General features: G+C 42.8%; 1 long non-coding RNA gene across 1 annotated transcript in view; it reads left to right on the top strand.

Annotated features, from left to right (window-relative positions):
• The first annotated feature begins 481 nt into the window (after positions 1-481).
• Positions 482-21,431, top strand: part of LOC141374924 (uncharacterized) — a 57,747-nt gene continuing 36,797 nt past the window's right edge. The window contains exons 1-2 of the long non-coding RNA XR_012382134.1: positions 482-589; positions 13,698-13,796. This is a non-coding gene — a long non-coding RNA (uncharacterized lncRNA). The remainder of the gene's footprint in view (positions 590-13,697; positions 13,797-21,431) is intronic.

The raw sequence follows: 21,431 nt of genomic DNA, 5'->3' as shown, positions 1-21,431 counted from the left end.
TTTGTCACTTCATTTCTAAACCTGAGCAAGCAGTGTAAGAAATATGCTTACCAGAAACTGGGGTGACCCGACTACCCAGGGCAGTGTTCTTTGCTAGCTGCCTGGTTTGCATTTACTAATATTGCCTTTGACTGTTTGTCTTCAACAGATGAACTTTTTGTTGTTGTGTTGTTATTTACGTGTAGAGAACAGTGTAGATCTAAAAGTCATTGGTTCTCCTAGGGTTTTCACTTCGTTTAAAAGGAGAAAAAAAAAAAAAGTCAGAGACGCACGCCCTCTTCTGGCTGAGAAGCATTTAGCAGAAGGATCCTGCAAACCTAGCAGGGTTTTCACCCGCCCTCTGAAGACTGCTCCATATGTGGTGCATAATAAATGAATCATCAGCGTTATCATCAATGTTTGCAACATTCTTCTGTCTAAGGACAGAGTCAGGCCTGGCCTCAGACAGTTGGTCCCAGCTCCCTGGCTTTTAAGAGCACTAGAGTAAGTTAGGTGGGTGGACCATTACCGAGGTGAGCAAGAAGGCAAGGAGAGAGATGCTGCCAAGAGTCCTGTCCTTCTCTGAACAAACATTAAATCCAAGACAAGGGTAAGTTCATTCTACAGGTTCGGGAGACTTCTTTCTGAGCAGATAGCTGAGAGAAGCCAGCATTTCTTGCTAATTACCCGGCTTTCTCTAGAAAAATCTGAACGGGCTTCTTCAGAGGTTTCCAAATAGCAGCCTCTTTTTTTCTGATGAGTATAACTGCTCCGATATTTAGCTTCCTCGAGATCATATTAGAATCTATGAGAGCCCACACCACCTTTGAGGAGCCCCGTGCCCAAATCAGGTGGCCCTGCCTGTCTCCATCTGGGAAGGAGGTGGGAGGAAGTGACAAAGGAAAGCGCAGACTCTCAGAGACAGAAGGAGCCCAGCAGGACTTCGAAAGAGAAATATTCACTGCTGGGACGTGCTTCTTACCAAATAATGTTTTTATTCTCTAGAAAACATGCTTCTTTCCAGTGTGAAGGCCAGGCTGGCTGCCACTTCTCTTTTCTTTGCCAGCCAACTAGTCATTAGCCAACAATGAGTGACAGAACAACTGAATAGGAAGAAGGAAGTGGGCATGGCACAGCGCAGGGGAGTTAGGAGAAGTGTGTCAATGAGGAGAAATTATTCGAGTATCAGGCTGGATGCTGCTCTCTTCCCTGGGAGCTTCGGGGTGAAGAACAAGGTGAGGTTAGCGGAGCCAAGGAAGGCTGTCTCCCAGCCACACTGGTGGGGACGGGTGGACCCGGGGACGTGTGCCGCCGAGTGTGGGCCCACCCCTAGGCAGTGGCTGGAGAAGATGATTTTCTATACCTAGCCAGTGATGGACGTGCTTGGAGCCAAGAATTCCAGAAAACAGTTTTCTCTTCATCTCAGTTAAAGCTCTTTGGATGGCAAATACTAGAAATCCTCTTTAACTTCATGAAAGACAGGAAGTTACTGGAAAGAATCCTAGAGTGTCTCCTATGATCCAACGGCAGCAACGACAATGCAGGCTGGGCTGCTTGTGTCTCTGGAGCTGTGAACGAAGAAGCTGCCGCTCTTGCTGCCTGCCTCGCTCTGTTCCCCCGGCGCCACGTGGTGTCTCTAAGACTCTCTGCTGGCTTTGTCCCCGCTTTTCCCTTCTCTCTCTAGTCTCTGCCTCCTGTTTATATGTCCAAGCCCAGGGCCTATGGCCCCAGAGTATATTTGTCCTCAGTTCACAGGACCCATAAAACTGAATAAGTGGTATCCAATCTTTCCAATATTCCACATTTCCAGCAGAGACGGTTTGCTCCATCCTGCGTGGGTTCACCTGTTTCCTAAGCAGCCACAAAAGGAAGGAAAGGGCATGCCCTAGAAACATGGCCATCAGGATTCACCCCCACAAGTAGGGAGATATTTCTCAGAGAGGAGGGTGATGGGCTGGGAAGAAGGTCTAATGATAAACACATTTTCACATTGACTCTGAAGGACCATAAAATACAGCTGAAGTGATTCTATGAAATGCCAAAATAACGAGCAGTGTTTTAGGAAAAAATTATTGGAATTGGGCATGTTTCTGAAAACTTTTTAAAAGGGGCACTGAAGTATATTCCACACCGGAAAAGATAATGGATTTGGAAGTTAGAGGATCTGAGAATTGCTCCTGGCTCTCAAATGATGTAATCCCTAACACTGTCTTCTCATCTGTAACTAAGAACTCGTAGCAGGTACTGTATTCATGTCAAGGGCTAGAGGGGAGGGGAATATACTACTGTACCTATGGGAGAGGTAGGAATTAAGAAGAGTTTGGGGTTCTATGGCTAATAATCACTGGTCACACAGAGACTTGGGGTTACAGTACAGTCGTGTATAAGAAAGAAAACCACTGGAATTGCTGCACCCACCACCGGCCTGATCTGTAGTGCTCTGGAGGAGTGGGGCCGTGAATTCTGTCTTCCCGAGCTAGAGCAGTGCTTACAATTGCTGAGGAAGTACTTAGAGTTAATCATCAAAGCTAGGTTGAGAATGATGTTCATGGCAAAATAAGGGAGCTCCCACTGATGCCCACTGGGTCAGAAATGCGGCAAATCCAAGACTGGTTTGTGGGGTGTAACCCTTTGTCTAGCAAAGCAGTTCAGTGAGACTAAAGTGTTGTTTTACTGAGTTGAGTTAAAAGGTTGGTTACTCTCCCTTGGGGTGTGGAGGGGCAGGGACAGGAAAAGTCCAATCTTCTGGCAAGTGTATCTTCCCAAGTTTGTTGTGAAGACCTGATAAGATAATGGATATAAAAATGCTTTAGACACTATAAAGCACTACACATATGTAAGTTATTATAATTATGATGATTAACAATGTCATAAGGGTAAGCCATTAAATCAGTCACACGGATGGGTACTCGTACTCAGTACCTCAAAGTTATCAGAGAGCATAAAGCAATTGGATCATCTTCCTCACTTTATAAGTTCCTTTTCATTCAACTTTTGTGGGTTTGTGCATTTATAAAATCAGAAGATATATCTGGCTTCAGGCTAGTGCTTTCTCAGCTGAATGGAGGAATGCCTTCTTTGATTATTCATATTCCAAATCTGTCTCGAAAGGGAAAATGTGTGTCCATCTCTGAGACATTCCACGCTACCTACCAAGTGTTCCAGAGAAATGTCAAATGAGATCTGGGATTCTGGTTTCTTCTTTCAGTTCCTTGCAGCAAGGATGAGGGATATAAGTGTTGAAGAGGTGAAAGAAAGAGGAAGAGAGATGGAAGGCAGAGGTTAAGGGCAGAGAGGGACATAGAGACAGGGATGACTCTGTTTTCAGTGGGTCTTCATGAGGAACAACAGAGATTAAATACAAGCACAGAAGGGGCACCTGGGTGGCTCAGTCAGCTGAGCGTCTGACTCTCAATCTTGGCTTGGGTCATGATCTCGGGGTTGGGAGGTCAAGCCCTGGTATCCAGCTCTGTGTTCAGCATGGAGTCTGCTTGCTCCTCTCCCAGCCCCCACTTGTGACCTCTCTCTAAAATAAATAAGTCAAAAAAAAAAAAAAACAGCAGTCATTCTTGCAGCCAAATGATGCTAGGGACACTGAAGTACAATTATCTTACATCCAAAAACAGGTAAGCAGCACATAAAATCCACTTTCTGATAACAACCAATACAACCTGCAATTTTTTTTTAAAGATTTTTTTAAGTAATCCCTACACCCAACGTAGAGCCTAAACTTGCAACCCCAAGATCAAGAGTCATATGCTGTACCAACTGAGCCAGCCAGGCACCCCTACAACCTGAGACTTTAGGTCAAAGATAGCCATTTTTGAGCAGTGAACAGACTGGACCCCAAACTAGAAGACTGTCGTGGAGGACTATGGAAACTCTTCCAGTCGGTTCATGTGGGGTGTAAGAAGAGATTGGAAAAGAGTCTTTTTAAATGAGTATAGTAAGGTGGATCTTTTGACTATATATAAAATTTATATTTCGTGAAATAAAAGATGATGGAAATTCCAAGACCTATGTCAAGCTTATGCTCAATATTTTTCCTCTCTCTTTTAAACTTCTCACATCCATCAGTGAAGTACTGCATGTTATAAAGTCAGGGGCTGGTAGCCACACAAGCCCATTAGCTCCACTAGATTACAGTGGTTACCTGTGTAAGACATGACCCTGGGCCCAGGCAACACGCAGTAGAGTTGAGGAAATAAGAAAAACACAACAGGAAATTGCCCACATAAGTATTCAGCATCCATATGCCTGGCACAGCATATGGATTCCAAGAGAATTTCCTGTATTATCATGGCAGTTACTGTTGTTACAAGGTTACTCTCAGAAGCATGAGAATGATGTTAAGAAACACATCCCCACTGGTTACGTGGCCACCATCACCTTCCTCCTACCCTTTGTAGGGGGCTGGGAGGACTGACCATGATACTCAGGGGGATCTCCAGGGGCAGAAGGAAAGGGAAGAGGCATCTGTCTCTGAGCTGTCTGGAGCATGAAGAGTCAGAATGGGGAGACCAAGCTAAGGCCTAAAGAAGTGCCAAGAGTCAGAGCCAAGGGAATTTGGGCCAAAAGCCAAATCCAAACGCTTCTGGTGAACAGGAGAAGAAGCCGTGGGTCAGGAGCCTGGTAGAGTACAGAGTAGAAAAGAAGCCAATTTGGACCAATCAAGGAGGATCCTGGGAGGCTGTCCAAAATGGTGCCGGAATAACCTTTTATAGGCCTCTGGGCATGGCTGTTTAACCGTCAAAAAGCTGAAGGGTCAGGGCCCATGAACAAAAGAAAAAGGTGATGGAACCAAAGAAAAGTCACAATTTGTTACGAAGTGTAAAGAGGATATACAACCTGGAAAAGGGGAGGTGATGAGCATTTGGGGAAGAGACAGTGTTTGCCAGCTCCTAAATGCAGGTTTGTAAATTCAAAGCTGAGGAAACCTTTTCTGTTAGACTCCTCCTTGTTTCTAAGTAGGGTAGGCTGGCTGGTAGTTCTGTTTTTCTGCAGGTCCTAAAGTGATGGCCTTCTATTTAAACTCACCTGATTCATAGTAATGGCCATTCTAGACCTTATGGCCCCCAAAAACATAACTCATATTAAGATGAACAGGAATGATCAATAAATAGAAAAACAATCTTACAGAATTATCTTAAAAAAATAAGAACTCATGTAACTTATTATACTTTTTAGTTACACTTTTAAATATAAGGGTTACTACTCCTTTCCTTATTTTCCTCATGGCTTCTAGGAATGTAGCTCTTAGCTCCTTCTCACAGGAGTGTCAGGGAAATAACGGAGCTTGGTGCCAGAAGACCTTAGATGATGACCTCGGGAGGTCCCTTAATGTTTCCAAGTATATGAAATGAAAGTGATGATACATGTCCTTACTGCATAAAGGAGTGAATGTGGGCAGTGGATGAGAATATATATATGTTAAGGAGTGTTATAAAGTGTGCAAAGTCCTACACAGGTAATAAACCAGTTTTTGAGATCACGGAATTATAATCCGAAGGGAACTTAATACCATCCTATCCTAAGCCTTTCAAATCTTTTAAGATGAAGGACCTTGTCTTAGTCATTTCAGGCTGCTATAATGAAATACCACAGACTTGGTGGCTTATGAACAACAGGACTTGGTTTCTCACAGTTCTGGGGGCTGGAAGTTCAAGGTCAGGGTGCCAGCCTGGTCAGGTTCTGGGGAGGGCCCAATTCCTGGTTGCAGATTGCCCCCTTCTCGTTGTATCCTTATAAGGTGGAAAGACAGCAAGAGAGCTCTCTGGGGTCTTTTTACAAGGGCACTAATCCCATTGTAAGGGCTCTACCCTCATGATCTAGTCACCTCCCAAGGCCCCACCTGCTAATACCATCACATCAGGGGTGAGGATTTCAACATAGGAATTTGGGGGGAGCACAAATATTCAGTCCATAACAGACATTTTGTTCAAATAAAATCACACATAACAAATAAAAGCAAGAGCTGTTCTAATAAAGCAAGGAAGAGGAGGTGTATCACACTGGGCCCCAACCCCAGAGCCCCACCTCTATACTGGAGAGGGGAGGGTGTGGCCTTAGCTATGACTCAGTGCACAAATTTTAAACTCCCTGATCTCTTCCAACCTCCTTAAATTATAGTTGAGGAAACTGAGGTCACAGAGTGGGTTACAGTCCCTTCTGCTATAAAATATGTTTCTAAAACACCAATTAGCTTATACAGGATCAGTACCTAGGGGAAGGGTGTCAGTAAAATATAGATGTTATGTTAATTCACATATGTTTTTTCTTAGGTAAGGGGGGCCAGAATATCAGGAGAAAATAAAAGGAAAAGCCCTCAATCCAGCTTTTTTACAGGCAGGAGCCCTTTTAGATCTAGTCAAAATAAGTAAATAAAACGATGTAGGTACGTGGCTCTCCGCTGGTGGCGGGCTACGCCTGCCCTTGTGCTCACCTTAATAGCAGCAGCCCCACGAGCCCAGGGTTCCCCTTCCGTCTGTATTATCCCAGTGCCCCTGCACCAGCATTTCCACTTGGCTGTTTTGTGCTTTATTAATATTCCCCGGTGTAGCCTCTGGCTGTGCTGAATGCCTGGGCTGTGCCAACCATCTACAAAGGATCTGTGTTAGTCAGCTCAGGCTGCCGTAACAAAATAACTCAGGCTAGGTGTCTTAAACAACAGAAATTCATTTTTTTCACAGCTCTGAAGGCTAGAAGTCCAAGATCAAGGTGCCAGAGAGCTGGTGTCTGGCGAGTCCTGGCTTGCAGATGGCCATTTTCTTACTGTGTTCTCATGGACAGAATGCAAGCTCTCTGGTGTCTCTTCCTCTTTTTTAAGGACTCTAGTCCTGTAGCATTAGGGCCCCATCCTTATAACCTCATTTAACCTCAATTACCTCCGTAAAGGCCATATTTCCAAACCCTCACATTGGGGTTTAAGGCTTCAACATATGAATGGGGGGTGGGGACAACTCAGTCCATAACAGGTACCAATTACGTTTTTGTTAGCATTCTTATTAGTGTTACATCATTTCATTGGTCTATCCCTCACTTTATATTTCCCATAGGATTGAAACGATATTTTTAAATGCCCAATGTCAGTTTCACTCATGTGTGGAACATAAGGAATAGTGTGGAGGACCACAGGGGAAGGGAGGGAAAGCTGAAAGGGAAGAAATCAGAGAGGGAGACAAACCATGAGACACTCGACTCCAGGAAACAGACAGGGTTGCTGGAGTGGAGAGGGGTAGGGAGATGGGGTAACTGGGTGATGGGCATTAAGGAGGGCACGTGTGGTGATGAGCACTGGGTGTTACACACAACTAATGAATCATTGAACACTACATCAAAAACTAATGATGTACTATACATTGGCTAATTGAACATAATAATAAAAAAATATGGAGAAATAGCCACTCCCTCATATTTCCGGTGATAAAATAAAATTGGCACAACCTTTTTGGATGGAAATTTAACAATGCATATCAAAAGCCTAAAAATTCTGCATATCCCTTAACTCAGATTCCATTTCTAGTCATTTATCCTCAAGAAACACCAACCTGTAGCTTTGAGGATATTTACCAGAGCGTTGGAATTTGGAAAATTTGGAGGTGCTCTAAATGTTTAACAATAGGGGACTGATTTATCACTTGATGACATTCTGTAAAGCTATTATTATAATAATGTAGAGCATGGAACATGGAAATACACACTTAATACAATAAGTGAATAGAAGTGGATTTAAAATTATGTAAAGGATATCCCATATGATTCCTTTTTTACTAAAATATTACACTGTAGGTTTTAGGTCTACTTAGAAGAAATGTTAAAACAGTACCTCTGGGTGCTAAGACTAAAGCTGATATTTATTTTATTTTTTCTGTTTTCTCTTATGGTCCACAATGAAATATTTACATATAGATACATACGCGCGCGCACACACACACACACATACACACACATGCATGCGCATACACACATATGTGTTTAAACTGTTAGAGGAGTAGGAACCGTAAGGTAAATGAGAACTTTTATTTCAAATGATCATGTGCATCCCTCACCCATTTCTTAGAATCTTCTGCATGCTGTGAATTCCCTGGAGAATCTTCTTCTTTCAACTAACAAAACAACAAAGGCGTTACAACAATCACAAAAGTCTGTTTCTAGACAAATAGTCTCTATTAGACAACCAATCACCCCATCTTCCCGTATTTTCCATCCTTTCAAAAATCAAGAAAGAGAAGGGGAACCAACAATCCAGCCTAACAGTAACACTTCCTTAACAAATTATTTTCTGCTCTTCTCCACATGGTCAGTAGCCTGAGAGGTCAAGGAATATCCACAGGACTATACCCTAAGGTGATTTTAGACATCGGCATCGTTCTTGGCAAGGCGAGATAGCATTTCCTTGGGAGACTTGAATAGTTCCTTGAGAGTGGTTCAGGTCTCTGAGCCAAATATGTATGTAAGCGCTGTGGCGGGGAGGGGAGTATTTGCCGGTGAGACTATTTGATGCCCAGGTACACAGGCAGTATGTGTTTTGCTACAAATGTTTTCCCAGTAAACAAGAACGGAGCCATCAAAAGAAAGGGAATGCTAATTTTAAATCAATTAAATTCAAACAGAAAGGCTTCCTTTGGGTATAGTTGCCTTTTAGCAAGCACAGTAATTTTGGAGACTTGTAGTATTTACCCACAAATTGTTTTTGAAGTATCTGTGGCATTGAGGAGTTGAAATCAAACTGGTCTCTCCTGCAGCTCCTTCCCAGCCCATGAATTATTGAGGGTGGAATTTAATGGGGCCATTATTGTTCATCACTGTGCTCTAGTCGATACAAATGCATACTCTCTCATTGTTGCATGATAAAACATTCCTGTGTAAGGTTCATGGACATGAAAGGGGATGTTCAAGAAATCAGGAATTACATGGTTCTGTGGGTCCCTCTTCCAGTCACATCAGGACCACTAGACAGAAGGAAATACATCAAGATTAACTGCTGCCCAGGATATCAGTCTGGGGAGAAGAATGGACTCCAGACCTTGGGATCTGTCCAAGAGAGCCAGACCCAGCCCTCGACCTCATTTAAAGATGTGCCTTTGACCCTGAGTGGCCTCTGGGGACACATGGGAAGGGAGAAGGAGCAGAGCTGGAGTCCCTGCCAATCCAGTTCAGTCAAAGGGGGGATCGTGGTCTCAAGCCTATGGAGAGGAAAATAGCTGGATCACTTCCACGCGAAGAGACGGCTCCCAGAGATGACAACTACAGCCCAGCATCTTATACAAACAGATCAGAGGTGGTACAAGAATTCCTGCAAATGGTTGCTCATCATCCAACACACGAGTCACTAAACATCCAGTGTTTGGGGTTGAGATCTTCTGTCATTGTTTTTATTGTTGTCTGGGGTGAGTTATTGGATTGAAAGCAATTTGGATATTGTCTCCCTCTACGGGGCTCTGCAGCCAAAAAGAGATTGATGAAAAGCAGGGGTTTGGGGTGAGTGATTCCAACATAGCATTTCTCAGAGCAATACAAATGATAAGGCTGTTACTTGGGAAAACAATAGTCCATAAGAGTGATTCCATTGTCTCTGATGGGGAAGGGCGGGCATAAACATTAAGTACAGTTCATGACATTGGGGAATGACGGATGATAGGATGCTACACAGTCTTGTTTCCTCATAAGGATTCGTCAATGTTTGCAAAAGCCATATTTTTGTACGGCCCAGGAGGCAGCAAGACAACTTGGCGGTTGTCCTTGACATCAGTACAGCACTTTAAATTTTACCGAACACTTTAATACCCATTATAGCAATTGATCCTCAAACTCACACCCTAGGTAGGAGGGCAAGCACTCCTGTTTTACCAGTGAAGAAACTGAGGGTCAGAGAGATAAATGACTGGTCTCATTTTACCCAGCCAAAATGTTCCTTCTCCTCCACTAGCACGCCCACTCATAGAGTGGGAGTCAGGAGACTGGACATCCATTATTTGTTTTTCACCAACTATTTAATGAACATGTATTATATCTCAGTTGCCTTTCTATACTATAGGATTATTAGCAATCATGGAACAATACCGGTTTTAAAATAAGTGTATGACCGAAACCTGGCAACATTTTTAGAAGCCAATCAGAATAAATGAGGAGCTGCAAGTAATTTTTTAATCTGTTGTGTAAGCGCCGCTTGAATCCAACAAGAATAGCAACGACCATGTGAAAGGTGGTCCTCCCACACACTCACTTTTCCTCCATGGTCTAAATGTAAGGTGCTCCAACTATGTTCTGAGGGAAAAGAAATCTCATCTTAATCTTGGATTTATGTTTACAAATATTTTTGCAAACATTATTGACAAACAGCAATACTTGCTTGCATTTTGGGGTTGCAGTACGACAACCCAGTATTTTTATGTACACGATTTAATTGAAGCCTCACTCCACCCTTGAAGACAGGTCAAGATAAACATGCTAAACCAACTGCCACTGGAGCCCCATTGGGACGGTGAGCACACTAAGACTGAGAGATCAAGGGTCACCCTGGGAAGATGCCACACACGTGAAGTTAGCAAACCTGAGCTTGAATGGCAGGTCCACCACTTGCTGGTATAAAGGCCATGGAGCAAGCTTCTGAATCTCCCTGAGCTCCAGGAAAAACTTAGTGAACTTATAAGACAGGCTAGTTACTTACGTGCTCTTTCTCAGTCCTGCAACCACCTTTCTCCATTTAGCTGTGTGAAGCTAGAGCTAGAAACCTACAGCCCACAGTTCTCAGGCTCCCTCGCCCATGACTTCCTATTAGTTTCTACCAGTAGGAAGCCCTGGTAGAAACAGATCCAGCATCAGAAGGTGGGGGCAGAGGAGAAACTGTTCTTCTCTCTTGGTTTGCCAGCATCTCTGGAGGTGGCTGCTTCCTTTTGTGATTCTAGCTCCTACAGTGGCGCTTCTCTCCGTGGTTCTCTTCCAATAGCAAGTGGGCTCCAGGACTCTGCCAACTTGATCTCCTCTCTTTTTTGCCCCCAGCTGTGGAAGTGGGACTGGTTCACGAAGCTACTAGTTTCTAGGAATGACCTCTTCTTTTTAATTATTCCCCCAGCACCTAATTCTCCCGTTTGCTTTTATAACCCATCTAAAATATGTATAACCAATTTCTTGTATGAAACTTCTTTGAAATATCTAAAAGGGGCTATATTTTCTTAAATCCATCCTGACTGATACACAGAAGAACCTAGCACAAAAACGGCCACATCATTAGTGTGTAAACATCAAACAATTAAAAATGAAAAGACTTGCCAGTGTTATATGTTGGGAACCACAACACTGCTCTCCCAATGCCCTGCCATTGGAGCTTTATGTTAGGTGTGATAGCTGTATGAGAATTTTCTCCAATCACAGAATGCTTCCAAATACTTAGAAATTAAACATTTTTTAATGACGCATGCACCAATTTAATGTAATTTCCAAAACAGGGATGATAAAAATACTGACCTACCTCATAGAGCTGGTTGGAACAACTAATTAGCTCTCATAAAAACACTTCAACCACCTAAAGTACCTCATAAAAGTTTATTATGAGTAGTAACGCTAATAGTTAAACATATAATGATGGGCATCAAATGGGCACACTCCACAAGCTGATGGTGTTTTAAATTCTCTTTAGGATCTCACTGTTGTTTAGCAGTTCATATGTTGAGAGCTCTTCACAGCTGTAAATTAGTTAATTCCCATGACACTCACTCCTGAGAGATAGGTCAGTATTATTTTCTATTACTATGGCAACAAATCCTATGTAAATGCCCGTAATAGAAGTTGGAGCTGAGAAACAAGAAAGGTTAAGTGACTTGTTCAAGACCACACATCAAGTAGGTGGCAGGGTCAGCTTTAAAATGCAGAGGTGCTGACCCCACAGTCCACTCGCGTCCACCTGGTCAGCCCTGAGGGGACCATTGACATCCATTTGCCTAGAAATTCAGTGAAACAGAAAATATCAATATGGTCTCTATCTTGGAACAAAATAGGAACAATTATAGTTTGCAGGCATATAATTAAATGACTATATTTTGTTCGCCCATCGATGACAGGCAGTGACAGGCAGGGCAGCATGAATTCTAAAGACCTTTCAAATTCATACCCCAGGTCAGCCTCTGCCACATACTTGCTGCGCAGACTTGGTCACGCTACTTGACTGCTCTGAACCTCAGTTTCAGGGCCTTATAGTAGTAAAATGAAGCTAATAATGGGATCTACTTCACATGGATACTGTGAGGATTTAATGTAAAGCTCTTTGAACAGAGCCAAGTAGATAATAAGCATTCAGTCATTGTCAGCTGTAGTAGATATATAGACCCTATTACACAAGAAATATTTTTGCTTTCCAACAATGTTGTATTGAGGACAGAGATGCTTAAGACACAGACCCTGCCCTCATTGAGCTTTCAATACAATAGGTTTCTACAGTGTGTAACTTGCCAAAAAACATAAGGATATTGAACCATTAATTGTTCAAGCAAGGCCACATGTTTCAAAGCAAATGATGTAATTCCTCAATTCTCTTATAGGGAGTGCTCCTTCTGCTCCATTCCTTACCTTTCCTTGGGTTTCTGTTTTCATTTAGTTAAGTTTATTTACACTTTTGTAAAAAGGCAGAACACAAGTGAACTTTGGCTGAAAGGTTTCACATGTTAGAGTGTGCTGTGGGTGCTCAAGGTAGCAGGATCTTTTCTGGCTGAAGTGTGTAGGCAAGAGGTGGGATTGGAATTTGGCCTTAAAAGTTAAGTCTGGTTTCGGGGCGCCTGGGGTGGCTCAGTCGTTAAGCGTCTGCCTTCGGCTCAGGTCATGGTCCCAGGGTCCTGGGAAGGAGCCCCGCATCGGGCACCCTGCTCAGCGGGAAGCCTGCTTCTCCCTCTACCACTCCCCCTGCTTGTGTTCCCTCTCGCTGTGTCTCTCTCTGTCAAATAAATAAATAAAATCTTAAAAAAAAAAAAAAGTTAAGTCTGGTTTCAAAACCCAAAGACGGCTGTGCCAGTTGGTGGGGGAGGTCAGGAGGGTGGGTCTAGGGAGCGAGTGGGCAGACATGAACAATGGGATACCAGACCTTAACAGAGGAAGAATGGAAGGATGGTTATTGAACACCTGTTATGATTCAGCAACTATGTTGGCACCTTACATTACTTAACAAAGGTCACATGACTGGTAAGTGACCCAAATCAATTCACCTATTCCAAGTGTGAGGCATGGCAAAAGAACCATCAATGACATTAAGAGTGGAGAGCATGACACAAAGTAGACCTTTCCTGAGATTACTATGGGCATAGTATTTAGAAAGGATTCAACAGGAAGTCTGGGAAAAGCCAGAGAGGGAGATTAATAGTATGGGAAGAGGGATGAAAGCTGGAATAGAATAGTGATGTCAGACTGGAAGGGAGGGCTGCCCAGTGACTCAGTTCTAGCTGCATCATAGAACCACCTGGAGATAGTGTTAAAACTGATGCGTCAACTCGCTGACTCTTGTGGACGCAGTAGGTGGGAATCCAAGGATACCGTGTAAAACTTACACTAAAAAGAAAGCAGATAGAAAGAGTTCGTTAAAAACAGGGAGCTCAGGGCATTTGTTTTTTATTATGATAAAAATAGACATCATAAAATTTACCATCTTGAGTATGTTTAAGTGTGCAGTTTACTAGTGTTCAGTATATTTACCTGGTTGTGAGACAGATCTTTAGAACCTTTCCATCTTGCAGAACTGAAACTCCATGGCCACCAACCAACAACTGGCGAGCCCCTGGGAACCGCCATTCTACCTGCTACCTCTACGAATTTGACTGCTTTACATCCCTCAGGTCAGTGGAATCATATAGTACTTGTCCTTTTGTGACTGGTTGATTTCACCTGGCATAATGCCTCAGAGTTCACCCATGTTACAGCATGTCACAGAATTTCATGTCTTTAAGGCTGCATAGCAGTATTCCGTTGTATGCCACATACACCACATTTTGTTCATCCATTCACTAGTTGAATATTTGGGTTGCTTTCACCTCTCAGCTACTGTGAATTGTGCTGCCATGTAAGTATCTCTTCAAGAGCCCTGCTTTTGATGCTTATGGATTATATATACCCGGGAGTGGAATTTCTGGATCATATGGTAGTTCAATTTTTTATTTTTTTAGTAACTTCCATACTATTTCCATAGCAGTTGCACCATTTTACAATCCCACCAACGATACACAAGGGCTACGGTTTCTCCATGTCCCTGCCAACACACCAAAAGGGTGTGACTAGGGGCATTTTTTAAAGGTGTAAATACAAATATAATTTCCAAAACAAAAATATGTATCATTCTAAATACCAAAATAACTTTGAAAGCAATGAAAACAAACCATATAGAGAAACAGCAAATATAACATAAACATAATAATAACATAAAATAATACAGTAGAATTGAGACCATCAACATTGTCAGTAAATATGTATAAGGTTTAATTCGCTTGCTCAAAAATTCTCTATTTGACTCACAAAGCAAGACCCAAACACATACTCTATTCAGGAAACACAGTACAAGTAATTCACAAAGTCTAAAAATAGGGAATGAGCAAAGATTTTCTAGGCAAAAGGAAACAGTGAAAAGCAGGGTTACACTCCTGATATCATGGCGTATATTCCAGGGGGGCAGTGCAAACTGCTTTGTGTCTCTGTTAAATTCCTGATTTGGGTAATGGCATGGTGGTTATGAAAGAGAATAGTCTTCTTTTTAGGAAGTCATACTGAAGGACTTCTAGGGGTGAAGGACTCAGTCTCATAAAAAAAATTAAGGGAATGATAAAATGGTGCAAAATGTAAATAGTTGGTAAATCAAGAGTATATGTGAGTTCTTTGCAGCTTCTTACAACTTTTCTATAAGTTGGAAATTTTACCAAAACAAAGAGTTTTTTAAAAATAATCATAATACCCAGATCTAACCCCCCAGAACTTCTAATTCTCTTAGCTGCAAAATCAAGCCAAGACTATGGTATTTTCTTTTTTTAAGATTTTATTTATTTATTTGACAGAGAGAGACACAGCAAGAGAGGGAACACAAGCAGGGGGAGTGGTAGAGGGAGAAGCAGGCTTCCCGATGCAGGGCTCGATCCCAGAACCCCGGGATCATGACCTGAGCCGAAGGCAGACGCTTAACGACTGAGCCACCCAGGGGCCCCATGGTATTTTCTAAAAGCAGCTTATTCTAATATGCATTCAGAGTTGAGAGCCAATGCAGCAGTCAATCCATGGCCCCTAATTACTTAACTGGATATATGTGGTAACAAAAAGGGAGAAATGAAGGAAGACTATGGTAGGCAGAGAAATGGCCCCCAAAGATATCTAGGTCCTTATCCCCAGAACCTTACCTATTTGGCAGAAGGGGCTTTGCAGACATGATTAATATGAGAGTCTTGAGATGGGGAGATTATCCTAGATTATCTAGGCAGGCCCTAAAGGTAGTCACAGTGGTCCTTGTAAGAGGAAGACAGAGGGAGATTTGACTACAGAAGGAGAGATAGATGTGGATGTGACAATGGAAACAAGAGGTTTGCATGATGTAGCCATGAATCAAGGAATGCTTGCAGCCACGAGAAACTGGAAGAGCCAAGGAACAGATTCTCTCCTGGATCCTCTAGTAGGAACCAGCCCTTGATTTTACACCTTGATTTTAGCCCTACAAAACTCATTTCAGACTTTTGGCCTCCCAAAATATCAGAGAAATCAACTTGTGTTATGCCCCTGTGTTTGGGTAATTTGTCGCAGGAGCAATGGAAAACTAGTATGAAGAGTTCAATGTTTTAGAGATAAAGGGACAAACGTGGTGCCATGAACAGAAGTATGACCTGTTCAAGAGGGTGAGTGAATTTTATACCCATCCATTTTCTGAACCCCTGCAAAGAATGGGAAAGTGGATAATCAGTGGATAAGACATTTCAAACAGATTTCTGGTAGATGAAAAGCAGAAGGGGACATGCCGATAGATGAAACAGAGACATGGAACCACATTCCCAAACATTTGAGGTAGGAGATTACAGAGATCTGCCAGAGCATCCCTTGTAAGCCTCTAAGCCTAGAGCTGGCATTTAAGACAGGAGGGCATGGTAAAACATTGGGCTAACAAAGAGTATTCTTTGAACATCCATACACAAAACAGCTGTATTAGGGAGCGCCATCTCCCCCTCCTTCTCCCCTCTTGCTACACACAGCCCAGCATTTATCCCTGATAAAAATTCTGGTGGGCTCCTTTTTAAGGAAACTGAATAAACATTGATTCGAGAAGCTAAGAGTCTGTGTTGGATGTTTTTGCCCAGAGATATGTTCTCCTCATTTTGACCTGAGGTGAGGGTTCTGGCCCCCTTACCCCAGAGCAAAACCTGCCATTGATGGACCCCATCCTGTACACTGTGATCCAGCAGAAGACCTTCCTGTATAGGGCAGAGGAAATCTGTATCACCTACTTAGTCCTTTTCTTGTAAATATGAATGGGCAATGAGTCCATTAGAAACTCCGGGGGAAAAAGAGCAACAGAAGCAACAATCAAAAGATGTGTGAGAAACTCGTCATTCAACTCTGAAGCATTCTACAACTTCAAGCAATCCTAGCAATGTAAGGCAAGAGAAAACTTTTGACCTTAAAGCTACAACCATTGTATCTTGAGTAGCCCAGAGGATATTTCATTGAGCTCATAAAGGAGGAAATGAAATCCTAACATACAACTTGGCTTTGCAGTGAGCAATATTCACATAGTTATAATAATGTCAGTGCTGTTCTTTGATTTTCAATCTATAGCAAAATCTCATAAAAGTTAATTATTGTTTCAGAGCAGATGTAAATGTTAACCATCTTGAAAATGTAAAAGTGAAGACATGGCTGAGATGAGGTGGGAGTTGGCAAGGGAGGGGTAAAATAGAGAAATGTAATAAAGAGGATAAAGTGGGAATCAGAGAGATATAAGTATAATACCTAATATCACAAAGTTATCTAATAAAATAACTCAAAAGTAAACAATATAAAGATCAAACACTGCAGGAATAGACAGGTGGGGTGTAATACAAATGAACTAAGTCTTGGTCTTTCATGGCTGAGAGTCAACATATATTGCCTAAAGCTAAAAAAAAAATCAAGAAATGGAAGTATATTATTTAGAGGTATGTAGGTAATTATTAGAAGGCTTGAACTCAAAGGCATGAATACAAGAGGTTGCTTCTGGAGACTGGACTGGGATGGAGAAAGAAAGATTGAAAGATTGTTGCTTTTCATCATAAATTCTTCTGTGTGATTTTTTTTTCCACATGGATGTATTTCTCTAATAACATGAGTTTTAAAATAAGTTACTAAGGACATGGTAGATTCTCAATTACTGGCAGCCTAGTGTTATTTACCGTATGACTACCTTATGTTGTGTTGGGGACATTATTTAAGAACTGATCATGGTTATGCACTAATAGTCTCTAGTCATAGACTCTGCAGTTAATCACTGTATTCTTATGTTAATAAAAGGGGTATAGGAAAAAAAGGGAAAAGGGAGGGGAAAGAAATGATAGGAAAGTCAAGGTAGAAGAGAGGTCAAGGGTCAAATTGCTGAAGTCAGATTCAGAGCAGAACAAGTAAGTACTGAGCGTAGAGATTTCCAACAGGAAAGAGCTTCAGAGAGCAAAAACCCAGATGCCATTTGGGACATCATTCCCATAGACCAGCACAGTCTTAAAATGGTGGCTGTCCTGAGCTCTGCTGTAGTAGTTCTCTTGGCTTTGTGCTCAACAGGCCTCCTCCTGGCACTCTTCAGCCCTGCCCCCTTCCCGTACACACACACACACACACACACACACACACGTGTGAGAGCACTGTTTATCTCTACCAGTTCCACAATGTACAAGGCCTTTTCCAAGTGCCAACTTCTTGATGTCTTTCCCAATGATCTCAGACCTTAACAATCTCTCACTTGCTGAACACTTTCATACTTGATGATAGTTGGTAGGTATCATATGCTTTACTAATTGTTTGGGTTTCCTAAGCCCTTCATCCCAACTAGATCATAAGTTCTTCTAAAGGAAGAAGCCCTGACATCCTTCTTTTGCCTCATCTACAGAACCTAGCCCAGTGTTGGGCTTCAAATAAGTAATTACAACTCTAGTTAAAGCAGAAGGTAATAGATGAAGTTTTCATTTTAACTGAAACAAGTTTCTTTCCCTACCTTGCATTGAATTATGATGGGGGAACCTAATACATGTCACTTGTCCTATTTGTAACATGGTTATGACTGCTGGGATCCCACACCATGCCAGTCACCTGTTATTCTATTCTGTGAGACAGGCAACCTAACGTGTTAAGGGTTGGGGACATTAGGAAGAAGATGTACAGCACCATGGCTGACTTTTGGTCCAGCACATACTGCCCCTCCTAAAGAGCAGAGTCATCAGTTCCTAACTCATGGGTCAGAGGGAGGCATGGCATATGACTTAACCTTTGTTGCCAAGAGCACAGGGCCCCCCTAGGAAGCACACATAGGGCTCGTTGTGAGCTAGAGAAGGAAGACAGTTTGTCGGCCATCTGCCGTCCTCACTTCCGCCATCCTTCCCCACTACTCCATACACATGCTACTGCCTGAAATGTGAGTTCTTCCAATTATTTTGGCATCTATGCCAAGGTCGCTTTCTTGTATTCATGTTAGCAGACTTCCTTCAAGCTCAGGTCAAGACCTCTGCTCTCAAAGGAAGCACATCAACATTTCTCCCCCTCATTGCCCCTTACATCATGGCAACCACTTGCAACGTGTGTTTATCCAGAAAGCCCCAGGCAGCCAACATGCTCAGACAAGCTGAACAGAAAACTCTACTGTGTACAGGAGAAGAGTTTTTGGTATGCCCTGTGGCCCTGAAAATAGTACTGGTTTTGCTATGAAGATTTATTTACCTTCAACGCTTTGTTCCTACAAGTGTACAGAAATACTGACTCACACACACTGTTGACCGAACTGCCTTTTCTCCCTTGGTCGTGAAAAATTTCACAGAGGCCAGGACACTCCTGGTGTGTCTGAGTGAAAACAATTCCATCACTCACTCTTTTTCCAACTTCTTTCGTGATTTGACAGGGAAGTCTGAATCAAAGGGGACACTTCCATGGCAATAAAGAAGAAGCCAAGAGTCCAGTTGCGGTGGCTGATTAAATCACAGGTTTTAACCATTCTTTCTGGGTTGCAGCACTTTTCCCTAGAGCTCCCTTGTAATGGGGCTATGGCACCGTTTATTATTTACAATTGCCTTTTTTTCTTGTGAGATCAGGCTTTGTTTAAAAGTCCATTTAGGACTGGTCATACTTCAACTAAGGGTCAGTTGAAGCTTCCAAGTAATCTGCTGTGTGTCAGATGTCATTATGTTACAAGCCCCAAAACAAGCACAAAAGGAAATAAATTTACCTAAATTCGAAGAAGTTGCGATATGTGGTAACAGAACCCAAATCTGTGCAAGGACGTGTCAAAGAGAAAGAAACGACGGTCCCACCATTTCCTTTGCTGTCTGGTGTATGTGACCCTCATCCCTGGCCTGTGAATATTTATGTATACTTTGTGCAAGTCTTGCTAATTGTAATTATGATTGCTTACTACAGTTTCCAAGGTAACAGTTGTCACTGCAATGCTTCACTGCCAACTCAATTTCCATTCTCCTGCTGATATAACAAATATTGTGTGACATTTTAACTGAAAATATCTGTAAATGGGTGTCTAAGTGTGGTGTGTTTCTTTAAAAGGGAAGGAAAACAATTATTAGCTTTTCATTATTCATCTCAGTGGCACATTTGATCAGTAATTACTTCAATTTTATATTTAGAAAGGAATGAACTGGAGTCCCACCAGGTTTCAGATTTGGAGGTTCTGGGTTCTGACCCTGCCTTTCCCAGTGACCCATGCGACCTTGGTTCTGGAGCCAGGAGTTTGTCCAAAAACTGGGTTACGGTAAATGAAGCAGGGCTCTTGAGCATTCCCTTCCCCGGGGTACACTTCCCATGTAGGCACCTTTTATTCTCTGAGACACACAGCCTGGCGTGGTGAGGGATAGAGCCTGAAGGAGACCAGACAGAGCAGGTACTTTTCATTGTGGCTGCCCTCTGTCTTCCCCCTAAAGAGCAGAATCATTCAGGTAGTGGGTCAGAAATACCTCATGAACAGGTGGTGTACGTACAGTTGATTCTAGTAAGGACCAGGATGGAGGAACTCTTCCTCAGCCCCATAGTGCCCTCTCCAGGCAGGGATCTGGTCATGGATCCTACTTCCCTCCCACGTTGATGTCACTTCCTGTCTTGCCAGGAGAGGTAGGTCTCACATATGGTCCAGGGAGACGGCTGGCAAAGGAGAATGCTGTGATACACCAGCAGTGTGAGTTAGCTCTGGTCGAAGGCTTCATGAGGTTGCAAGTGAAAACAATGGACTGCAAGATTTTTAGGGTTGTGTGTTGGTTTTGTGTTTCATAACATATTGCTCTTCAACTATCACGAGTAATTGAAAAGTGTATATTGAGGTGTTCATTTCCAGCATTAGCCAAACCAGGAGCCTAAAGCTTTAGTGAATGCTTCCTATTTGCGAGACACATCGGAGATGTGAGTACAGTTATGCAGGTGCAGTCCCTGCCCTCAGAAAACTGACAGTCTTGTGGAAGAAAAACATTTAAAGACATAAAATAGCTTGAGAACAATAAATCTGTGGTGCCGATCAGAGTATAATGGACGTTCAGAGAAGTGTGCATGGAACTGGAGTAATCAGGAAGGTTCAGCAGATGGTGGGCCCTGAGCTAGGTATGAGGGGTAGGGAGAATTTACAAGAACACAAAAAAAATAGAGTACTACAGGCGAAAGAACATAGAGAAGACATCTCAAACATCATTTAGATTTTTACTTGCCTGAATCTATCATTTTAAGCATAAATAAGGTCTAATCTAAAAAAATGTGATTGCATTTGGTGGCCATGACCCTTTATGCCCCGGGAAAGCTAGGAAGACAGACAGGGACAGTGTGGGTGCCAAGAAACAGATGTCTCCTTTCAGGTTCCAAGACTGGCATTCCAAGCAAGTCTTACAGGAGGAAAAGCCCTTTGCCCGTCCCCATGGCTCACAACACCCTCCCAGTTTCAACTTCCTCCCACTCTGTCAGTACCCGGGACTATTCCTGGGAAGAATCCATTATTTCTCTTTCCTCCCTCCTTCCAGCCTATCATCGGACTCTGGCCTCCTTTCTGCTTGTAGCATCTTGTCCTTCCTGCAACACTCTTGCCAGGACCGTCAACCAGGACCCTCCAGGGCATGCACCAGACCCCTACACAAATGTACCTGGGCTGAAATCCAGCCTGGCCTCCCAGAGGGGCTGCATCCACCCCTGAAGAAAGGGGGTTTGTTTTGTAATTCATTTGCCCCAAGAAGTGGGTTTTTCGGCATTTGCACCAAGTCACTCTCTGTCCTAGCAGTGGCCCT

The sequence above is a fragment of the Callorhinus ursinus genome, unplaced genomic scaffold (genome assembly GCF_003265705.2).
Source record: "Callorhinus ursinus isolate GAN/ISIS: 27379988/994484 unplaced genomic scaffold, GSC_fseal_2.0 scaffold23, whole genome shotgun sequence".
NCBI lineage: Eukaryota > Metazoa > Chordata > Mammalia > Carnivora > Otariidae > Callorhinus > Callorhinus ursinus.
Note: the sequence above shows the minus strand (reverse complement) of the source record. Positions and strands in the feature narration are given on the sequence as shown.